The sequence below is a fragment of the Trichechus manatus genome, unplaced genomic scaffold (genome assembly GCF_000243295.1).
Source record: "Trichechus manatus latirostris isolate Lorelei unplaced genomic scaffold, TriManLat1.0 scaffold00053, whole genome shotgun sequence".
In the NCBI taxonomy this organism is placed as follows: Eukaryota; Metazoa; Chordata; class Mammalia; order Sirenia; family Trichechidae; genus Trichechus; species Trichechus manatus.
The window spans coordinates 14305252-14316484 of NW_004443989.1; the positions used below are offsets into that span (position 1 = coordinate 14305252).

The 11233-nt window shown below is 42.1% G+C and overlaps 1 pseudogene; it reads right to left on the minus strand.

Moving 5' to 3' along the window:
- Positions 1-393: 393 nt before the first annotated feature.
- On the minus strand, positions 394-9706 carry LOC105756344 (immunoglobulin heavy variable 4-31-like; annotated as a pseudogene).
- Positions 9707-11233: the final 1527 nt, after the last annotated feature.

Genomic DNA, 11233 nt, shown 5'->3' on the forward strand with positions numbered 1-11233 from the left:
ATTTGGCACAGAACATCTGTGGGTTTCATGTAGCACTTGAGTTACAATTCAGATTACATAGAAAATGTCAGACTAGGAACAAAGTCAAGGAAATAAGTAATGGGAGGTAGAGCCTGGGGCATGTGACCACATTTCCCTCTTAGTTTGAAAAAAATACAGGCTCTGCATGACCCTGATTTCTCACAGGGTCTGAAATAATGAAGAACCTAGGCTAGACCGAAAGGAGTACCTCAGGGAAAGAGTCTGGAGGTAGAGGAAACCCTTGATACTAACATGAAGTCCCTCCCTGGTTCCTCTACACCTGGCCCTCTGGCTGATACTCTGAGCTTGGTTTCCTTGAGTGCCCCCTACTGTTCAGCCCCTCCTATAAAGGGAATGTTTGTGTCTGGGTTCTCAATGACTTCCCTTCACTGTGTCTCTCGCACGTTAATACATGGCTGTGTCCTCAGTGGTCACGAAGCTCTGTTGCAGGGAGACCTGTTTCCTGACCCTGTCAGTGGTGATGGAGATGTGGCCGTGGAAAGCCGTGTTGTAGATTGTGCTCCCTGTCCAGTACCCCATCCACTCCAGCCCTTTCCCAGGATGCTGGCGGATCCAGTACCTCCAGTAACTGCTGGTGATAGAACTCCCAGAGACAGAGTAGGGACAGAATCTGTGAGGGCTTCATCAACCCTGTGCCTGACTCTTGCAGTGTTGGCTCAGACAGGACACCTGGAAAAAAGAAGGGTCAAGGTGAGTCAGTCTCTCCTACACTGAAGTGACTGTAAGTCCTGGGGTCCCTGAGGCACTCAAACAGGAGGACTGCCAGTAGGCAGAGGAGTGTCCATAGCATTTCCATGGCTGTCTGGAGGATGAAGACCACTACGGGGGCCCAGACTGGGATGGGGATTTCTCTGAGAGCCCCATAGAGATTTGCATATGTGGGATTATGAGGGTATAAGAGTCTGAACCAGATGACAGTCATTGGGGATTCCCGTTTCCAGGGGATGGAGGTGGGGAAACTTCCAAGCCTGGCCCGAGTTGTTTTGGCTCCAGGTGTGGCCAAAACTTCTCTGACCTGTGATTATGGATGGTCCTCCTGCCTTCTCTCCTGCTTCTGCTCACAGGATCTTGTGTGGGGTGCAAAGTGCAGGGTCTGCACAGCATGGAATCACGTTCACACAGTTGAGGTCACCACATACCCTCCAAAGTCCTGTCTTGGCATGAACCAGACCAATTTTCCTGCAGTCATGGCCTGTGGCCAACTGAAACATTGTGTGCAGAGTGAAGGAAGAGTTGGGGTTCTGGGTCCTCCTGGGGTCATAGAGCAAAGTACAGCGGAGGTAAAGAGTTTTTCAACAATTACACAGCAAAAATCTGGGATTATTTTTCATATTCTAAAAAAAATGGAAAAAAAATTATACTCAGAAGACAGTACTTGGAAATATGCTTATTTGTTCTTAACATGGAATTACCATCATCTTGGGTTGTGTTTACAGTCTTTGGAAAGAAAAAAAAAAAACTTGATGGTTTAGGGAGATTTCACGGATTACCTCCCCTTCATCTCTAAACATATTGGAATTGGATAGGATACTGGATGCTGGGTTTTCCTGGGGATGCACAGAGATGTGTACTTAGATTTTTAAGGAAAAACCTGTGTTGAGAGGAGAGTGGGGGAGGCATTGGAGCTTTGAGAGGAGTATAGGTGGCATGAAACAATTCTCTGGGAGCAGTCAAGGGAGGTATGATCAAGGAGAAATGGCACATTATTGTGTGGCAGAAGTCAGGGCTATTTTAGGTGGTTGCTCATGAATTAGAGGAGATTCCAGTCATCAGGATGGTGTGGAGTGGTGAGTGTTTCCACCTTTGTTCAGTTCAGAACATTCAGGCAGGGGAGGGGTCATTGTAGTGATAGATAGAGTCAGTGCCCTTCATGCTGAATGAGAAAGAGGTGATTGTGTGGGGAGCAATGACTGCAGGGAGGAGGGGAACTTGGAGGTCCAGAGGACTCAATGGGTCTAGAAGTGAGAGTGTAGAGGAGCAGGATTGGGAGAGGAGAGGCGGTGACTGCAGTGAGAGCTTGAAATTGATCTTGGAGGGGAGTCAGTATTGGAAAGTCCAAGGTGTGAGATGTACCAAGGTGCTGTATGAGGAACCTGTTGTGTCTATCACATCTGTTCATGGGCGAAGTGGTCCCATTACTACAGGGGGCTGGATCAAGGACTGTTTGACCTGTGTCTCCAGGGTCCCATTGAGGGAAGGGCCCTGTTGTCCCCTGGCTCCACACTCAGCCTTTGTCCTTCAAGGGAGTAGCTGTTTTGAATGGAGAGGTCATGTCACCAGAGGGGCACACTGGACACTGAGGGTTCCTTCTGTCTCAGACCTTCCCCTGCACAGCTTATCTTTCTGTGGAAGAGGTTGGACTTGTACACCCTGGGCCTACCCAGGAGAGATGTGGGTATAGTCCACACCCTTAGAGGTTTGTTTGAATGAGGATGCTTCTACAGAGAAGGGGACACCAGACCAGCATGGGGAGATGGATGCTTCCATCAGAAGGAGGCTCTGGGGAGGGGGGTCAGCAGAGTCTATCACTATCTTGTAGGTCTCTGGGCAGAAAGTGAAGAAATAAACTATAGACAGAACTTTAAGTTCTTGACATGTAGTGTCTTAGTTATCTAGTACTGCTATAACAGAAACACCACAAGGGGATGGCTTTATCAAATAGAAGTTTATTCTTTCACTATTTAGGTAGCTAGAAGTCCAAATTCAGGGTGCTAGCTCCAGGGGAAGACTTTGTCTCTCTGTCGGCTCTGGGAGAAGGTCCTTATCATCCATTCATCCATTTTCCCCTGGTCTAGGAGCTTCTCAGTGCAAGGATCTTGAGTCCAAAGGACATGCTCTGCCCCTGGTGCTTCTTTCTTGGTGGCATGAGGTTCTTATCTCTCTACTCTCTTCTCTCTCCTCCTATCACTTGTAGGATAAAAAGTGATGCAGCCCACACCCAAAGGAAACTCCACTTACCTCGCATCAGGGATGTGACCTGATTAAGGGTGTTACATCCCATCCTAATCCTCTTTAACATAACCTAATCTTGGGTCAATAACCATAGGAAAAGATTAGGATTTACAACACGTAGGAAAGTTATATCAAATCACAAAATGGAGGACAAACACACACTACTGGAAATCATGGCCTAGCCAAGTTGACACATATTTTCTGGGGACACAATTCAATCTTTGATATTAATGTCTTAGGCTGGGTTCTCTAAGGAAGCAAAGTCAAAGAAGTGTATAAATATACATACGTTGTTATTGTTCTTTTTAGGTGCCACCAGGTCAGTTCCTACTTGTAGCAACTCTATGTACAACAGAAGGAAACACTGCCTGGTCCAGCATCATCCTTGCAATCGTTGTTATGTCTGAGCCCATTGTTACATCCACTGTGTCAATCCTTCTTGTTGACAGTCTTCCCATTTTTCTCTGACCCTCTACTTTACAATATGTCCTTAGATACATTTATAGAGAGATTTATATCCAGGAAATAGCTTATGCAGTTGTAGAGGCTGGAAAGTCCTGAGTTTGTGGGTCTGGTTGGAGAGGAATATTTCAGCTGCAGAGGCTGGCAAACCCAAGATTGGCATCTCAGATAAAAGGCCTCTGGCCCACAGGCTGCTGAGGCTGATGAATTCCAAGATCAGCAGGTAAGCTGCTAGCTCAAGTCCCAAGAACTGGAGGTCAGATGAACAGGAGCCAGCTGCAGGATCCAGAGTGAGCAAAAGCCAGATAACTTTGCCAGAAAGTTCACCTGTTTTGGATGCAGGCAACATCCCCAGAGAAACTCCCTTTCAACTGATTGGCTGCTCTTAACAGATCTCAACATGGAGGTGATTACATTATCTCAGATCTCTTTATGGAAGTGATTACATCATCACATAGCTACCAAACTACACCATAATGACTGCCAAACCACTGAGAATCATGGCCCAGCCAAGTTGACTCACAACCATAACCATCACATGCAATTAATACTAGGCTAGAAGAGCATATCCCAGTTATTTATTTTTGTGGATCATTCAGATTTAATGTTGAAATAAAAATCCCACACCAAGAAAATTCACTTAAAAAATCCACAATTGTTGAGAATTTAAAACCAGAATTTTTCTCAGAAATATTTTAGCACATAAAGCATAGAATGAATATAATCTTAGTTTACTTCAGTGCTTCCTAGGTTTCTTTCAGCTGGAAAATTAAGAAATTATGACTTTTTACTCTGCATCACTGTCTACTTGAAAAAACAGACTGGGTCGGGCTTATAAATGAAGGTGGGGTCCCAGATTTCCTCTGAACCTGTGGGAAAGCACCCTGAAAAGGTCCAAGGTGTTTGCAGAGACTTAATTAACTGCATTTGAAGAACCACAAGGTTTCTTGGGGGAAGTAATGAGGAGCTCTGAGAGAGTTCAGGCCAGTTTAATCAAAACATTTAATACTATGTGTCAGAGAAGCAACTAACTTTATTCTTTTCAGAGTTTTTTTAAAATAGAGTTTTGTTTTTAAGAACAGTTTTAGATTGATGAAAATTAATTGAGATATAACAGAGAAATCCCATATACCCCCACGCCACCACCACTCCATATATACATTAGTATGATACATTAGTCACAACCAATGAACAAATATTGAAATGGTATTATTAATTAAAGTCAATATTTTATCAGATTTCCTTAGTTTTCAACTCATGTCCTTTTTCTGTCCAGGATTCCATCTAGGACATCACATTACTTTTAGTCGTCATGAGTCCTTGGCCTTCTCTTGGCTATCATAATTTATAACGCTATCCTTGTTTTGTTTTATTTTGTTTTTACCTTGACAATTTGGAGGTGTACTGGTCAGATATTTTGTAGGAAGTCCATCTATTGAAATTTGTCTGATGTTTTCTCATGATTAGAGAGAGATCATAAGTTTGTGGGAGAAAGATGTATAAATTCCCTTCTAATCACTTCATGTCAAAGTTATACACTGTTAACATGACTTACCACTGTTGGTGTTGATCACCTGGCTTAGGAAGGGTTTTGTCAGATTTCCCCATTTTAAGATTACTGTTTTTTTTTCCCCTTCCAGGCAGTACTCTCTGGAAGAAGTCAGACTGATTTTGCTTTGGTTTGTTGGTTTTTGCAAGAGAAATAAGAGACATGAAGGCAAAAAAAAGGAGAGAGTCCCAGGGAGCACCCTGTGCTCATAGAGGAGAAAAGCAAAGTTTAAGGATGGGAAAAAAGGAAGAAAAACAAATAACTATTTTACCTTTTTCTCCACATACTTCTTCCTGTCCCTGGGGCTGAGCTACTGTAGTTGGTGGGTCCTGAATGTCCCTTGCAGACTGGGCCCCTCTTGTCATCCTGCAGTGGGAGGTTGGTGTCTGAGTATCTTCGACAGTGATATGCAGCTGTGTCGTTGGTGGTCCCAGACCTCAGTACAGGGTGAACTAGTTTCCGACTGTGTGCCTGGAGACAAAGCTGTGGCTACTGAGGAATGGACTGTAGTAAGAGTAACCATTATAACATATGTCCATGATCCAATCCAGTCCGATCTAGGGAGACTACTGAATCAAACACGGTGACCCTTTAGTGACTGCACAACCCAATACAGCACAAGTAAGGGACAGGGCCTGCACGGCCTCATCAGTCCTGGGCCTGACTCCTGAAGCTGCACCTGGGACAGGACACTTGTGAACAAAGAAGACCATAGTGAATCACAAGCAGACACCACAGCCCACGACCCCATCTCTGAAATTTTGGAAAATGTCACCTGGGGTACAGCCACCAGGCAGAGGAGGAGGCACAGCCACATTAAGTTTTTCTCCTGAAGGGTCCTCTCTTCATCAGAGACCACAGCCCAGTGAAGAAATGACACTGACCTGCCCAAGCTAAAGGCCCCTTCTGCCTCTGTGTCTGAAAGAGAGATTTATATGTGGGTGGCCCGCAGCTACAAGAGGGGACTTGGGGTGCTCAGGGTCCATCCTTTCATGCACCCATACCCTATTACTCTGGTCCTGGCAAAGAAGAAATTGAAGTGGGCCACCTGTAAGAAGATGGCAGATAGTCGAGAGGAAATGAGAACTTTTCATCCCTGATATTGATTGTCCTCAATTTGTGTGGGGAGTATCTATGGAGATACTGACACACAGTTCTGGATGATTTTGGAGTATAGCATGCATACCATGTACTGCCCCTCTTATCAGCACACATACGTGTAAAGAAGCCACTCTGAGAGACATGCACTGAGACTTACTCAGTTGCCTGAAAGAACAGTGATCTCCTTGCACCCCTGTTTGGTAGAGGAAGAGACCCTAGTGTGTATGAAGCTTTGATCTATCATAGTGTTTTCAGAACAAGGTTCTTTTCAAATGTGTAGAAGTCAAAGTTTCCTAAACTCACCAGGACAGGAGTGGGTAAACAGTTACAAAAATATTTTCACTATCACAACCATTGTGTCTATAAATATTCTTTCTGCCCCTTTATCCCTCTCTTTTCCTTCCAGAAGTCACATAAGACATATGTTAGTTTATTGAATGGTGTCCCACAGACGTTTTAGCCCTGTTTATTTTTCTTTATGTTCTTCCAACCAGATCATTTCAATTTTATTATCTTTAAGTTCACCTATTTTTTTCTTCTTCCAGCTCAAATCTGCTCTTGAACCCCTCTAGTAAATTTTTCATTTCACTCATTGTACTAATCAGCTGTATAATCTCTTTGTACTTCTTTTTTTTATAATTTATTCTCTTTATTGATGTTCTCATTTTGTTCACACATTGTTTTTATGATTCCCTTTAATTCACTGACCGTGTTTAATTATTTGAGAATATTAATATTGTTATTTTAAAGTGTTTTCTAGTAAATCCAATGTCTGGGATTTCTCAAGAATCATTCTGTACCTTTATTTGTTTCCTTGAATGAGCCATAGTTTTCTGTTTCTCCGCAAGTTGCTTTTGGCAAAGGGACACTTGAATAATATAAAATAATAAGTATTAAAATCAGATTCTCCTCCTTCCTCAGGTTTAGCTGTTTTTAGTTTGTTTGATTGAGTTGTCTGTTAATTGAGTGAGTTTTCCAAAATCTTTTTTCAAGACTGTATTCCTTCAAGCATGTGTTCTCTGAAGTGTCTATTCCTTTAGTTTGTATTTGGATAGTGTTCAGACAGAGATATCCATAAATGGAAGTAGTTCAAAAGAAAAAAAAAATGAGAAAATAAAATCAAACAAGTGAAAGACAATAATAGAAACAAAGTTTTTCAAGATACAAGGAAAAGATTAGTCCAAAGGACTAAAGGATCACAACTACCACAGCCTCCACCAGACTAAGTCCACTACAACTATATGGTGCACGGCTACTACCACTGACTGCTCTGACAGGGATCATGACAAAGGGTTGTGGACAGAGTTGTAGAAAAATGTAGAAAAAAATTCTAACTCACAAAAAAGACCAGACTTACTGGTCTGACAGAGACTGGAGAAACCCTGAGAGTATGGCCCCGGACACCCTTTTAGCTCACTAATGATGTCACTCCCAAGGTTCACCGTTCAGCCAAAGATTAGACAGCACCATAAAATAAGATGAGACTAATGGGGCACAACAGTCCAGGGACAAGGACTAGAATGCAAGAAAGGACAGGAAAGCTGGTAATAAGGGAACCCAAGTTTGAGAAGGGACAGTGTTGACATGTTGTGGGGTGGTTAACAATTGTCCTAAAACAATATGTGTACTAACTGTTTAATGAGAAACTATTCATTCTGTAAAACTTCATCTAAAGTAAAAAAGAAAGGAAAAAAAAAAAAAAGAAAGTTTTTGCAGTCGTTGCAGACATGCTCTGGGATGGTCGTATCCTTCAACACTTATCCAGGCTTACACTGAGACTAGAGAGTAGGCCATATGGAAAGATTAGGGTTTTCTCCAGTATTTCCAGAGCATGTGTCTTTCTCTGCAAGTGCACCTCCCTCTGTAATTCTTCTATATAAATGGTGCTTTTGAATGTGCTAATTTCTCTAGAAAACTCTCTCCACAGCTTTTCTGCTTTGGCCTTGAGCCTTCTGTGTGTGTTTTAATTGCACACTTTTGCTTCAGGTGGCTACTGGATTTTCCTTCCCTTTACTGCATTTTGGGTTATACGGGCAACTTTTCTATCCTGTATGATTTCTGAGATGGACAAAACATTGATGAGTCCTTTGCTTCAGTCATTCAGGTAGCCACTTGGAAGGTTAGAAAAGAAAGCCCAATGATGTGTGGATATTTTCTGTTCTGCTTCCTCCAGAACCAGGAACCAAGGTTCCAGGCTGGAAATGGAAGCTCTTGCTTCTAGTTGATGTGGAGTGGGACAGGGATGGAACAGAGCCAGGAACACAAGCCACAAAGCTTTCCTACCATTTAGAAGTTGTCATTTTCTTGATTCAGTGTTCCTGTGGTTGATGTGAACTGTTTACTGTTCACCAGAGTTATGGCAATGTTATTTCTGACAGTTTATGCTACCTTTTTTGTTTCTGTGGCAAGGCCAAAGAACTTTTTTTACTGCATCTTGTTGACTTTACTTTTGTTAAATTATAGTTTATTAAAATCCACATCTAATACAAGTTTCTTCAGTTTTGTTTTTTTATCCCAGGATCACATACAGTACATTACATTTAGTTTCATGTCTCCTTAGGGTCTTCTTAGCTATGATAATTTCTCGGATTTCCCTTGTTTTTGATGATACTTTTTTGATGACAGGTATTTTGTAGCATGTCCCTTTTTTGAATGTTTTCTAAAGTATTTTTCGTAATTAGACTGAGGTGATGGTTTATTGGGCATATGGGCACAGAGGTAAATGCCCTTCTCATTGTATTGTATCAAGGGTACTATATCAATATGATCTATCACTTTTGATGTTGATCCCAGTTACCTAGTTGAGGTAGTGATAGTGATGTATCTCCACTGTAAATTTACTCTTTTTTCATCCTTCCATTGTGTAGTCTTTGATGGGAAACCAGGTTTTTTGAATAAGAGAGATAGACAAGTTTAAGGCAGGAAAGAGGAGAGAGTCCCAGAGAAAAACGTTTGCTTATAGAGGAGAACAACAAAGTTTAGGTTGGATAATTGAAAAAAAGAAAAAGAGACAAGAAAATAAAACTTTATTCCTTTGATCTTATATACTTGCCACCTGTCCCTGAAGCTAGGCCCCTGTGCGCTGGGGTCCTGAGCACACCCTTGTAAACTGGCCTACTCCTTACAGGGGAGGTTTAATGTCTGGGTTTACACTACCTTCTTCTCATTGTGTGTTTCTTGCACAGTAATACATGGTCATTTCCTCAGCAGTCAGGATGCTCAGCTGCAAGGCAAACGGGTTTTGGGCTATGTCTCTGGAGATGAAACTGTGGCTCTTGAAGTTGGGCTATAGCAAGTTTTCACATGATAACATATGTAACAAATCCACTCCAACTCTTTCCTCAAGGGCTGGTGGATCCAACAGTTGCAACTGGTTGTGATGGAGAATTCAAGAGACAACACATGTAAGGGAGAGGGTCTGCGAAGGCTTCAAACTTCCTGGGCCTGACTCCTGCAGCTGCACCTGGGACAGGATACCTGGGGATAAGGAGAACCACAATGAGTCATAAGCAGAAACATCAGCCCAAGGTCCCTTCTCTGAAATCTTGGGAAATCTAACCGGGAGCTGCAATCACCGGGCAGAGAAGGAGACATGGCCATGTCATGTTTTTCTCCTCGGCATTCTTGTCTTTCTCAGACACCCTAGGCCACAGTGAGAAATCACACTGTTCTGCTCAAGCTTAAGGCCCTTCCTCCCTTCCTGGCTGGAGAGAGATTTGCATGTAGGCAGCACTGCAGTTACAATAGGGGAGCAGGGTGAGGAGGGAACTCAGAATGCAAGGGTCATGTCTTCATGAAGACCTCCCACCCATTTCCCTAGTCCTGGCAGAAAAGAGATCGATTTGTATCTCCTGTGAGAAGAGGGTGGATAGTCTAGAAGAAATGAGAACCTTCCAACACTGGGGTTGATTTTCCTGGTTGTCATGGGGAGCATCTATGCAAATACATAGTTCTGGATAATTTTGAATTTAATGTGTTCCCTGTGTGCCATCTCTCTGATTACCTCTCACGCGTAGAAGACAGTCATGTCTGAGAGATGTGTCCAAGCCTCACTTAGTGATTTTCCTTCACTTCTGTGTGGTGGTGGGAGGTTCCCCAGTCTGTGAGATGCCTCTGTCTATTACTGTGACCTCAGGACAATGTTCTTTTCATCTATTCAGGAATATCAAACTTTCCTAAACTCACCAGGACAGAGGTTGATAAAGAATTACACAAAGTCTTTCACAACCACAGCACACACAATGTTAAATACTACTGTTAGAAGTGAGACAAAAATGATCTTTGAAGGTCAGTATATTTCCTAAAGTAGGATTGCTTCCACTTGAAGAAAAAATTATCAAAGTATTGTGGGATTCCTATTATATAAGTGCATTTGATTAAAATAAAGTAATTTTAATAAGAAAGGTTATTTTGCAATTGCTACCTTCAGACAGGCAAATTCCGTTCACATACAATGTAATTACGCACTCAGAAGTTTTGTGAATTTGTTGCTGTTATTGCTTTAATTTTATTGTGGTTAATATATATATAAGATAAAATTAGCCATTTTAATTAGCAATTTTATTGTTGTTTTACAAGATTTATGTGTACAATTAGGTATCACTAATTATACTCACAATATTGCACAATAATCACCACTATCTATTTCCAAATTTTTTTCATTAGCCCGTCCAGAGCCTCTGTACACATAGAGAACCAACTCTGCCAACCCATAATAACAATAAATCTACTTTCTGTCTCTATGAATTTGCATATTTTAGATATTCCAGAAAAGCAAAGCAAAGACGTCACCTTGAAGACTAAGGTGCGCCTGACCCAAGCCATGGTGTTTTCGATTGTTTCATATGCATGTGAGTGATGAATAAGGAAGACTGAAGAAGAATTGATGCCTTTGAATTGTGGTGTTGATGAAGAGTATTGAATATACCAGGGACTACCAAAGGAACAAGCAAATCTGTCTTGGAAGAAGTACAATCAGAATGCTCCTTAGAAGCAAGGTTGGCGAGAGTAGTTCTCACATAGTTTGGACATGTCATCAGGAAGGATCAGTCCCTGGAGAAGGACATCATGCTTGGTAAAGTAGAGGGTCAGCGAAAAAGAGGAAGACCTTCAACAAGATGGATTGAC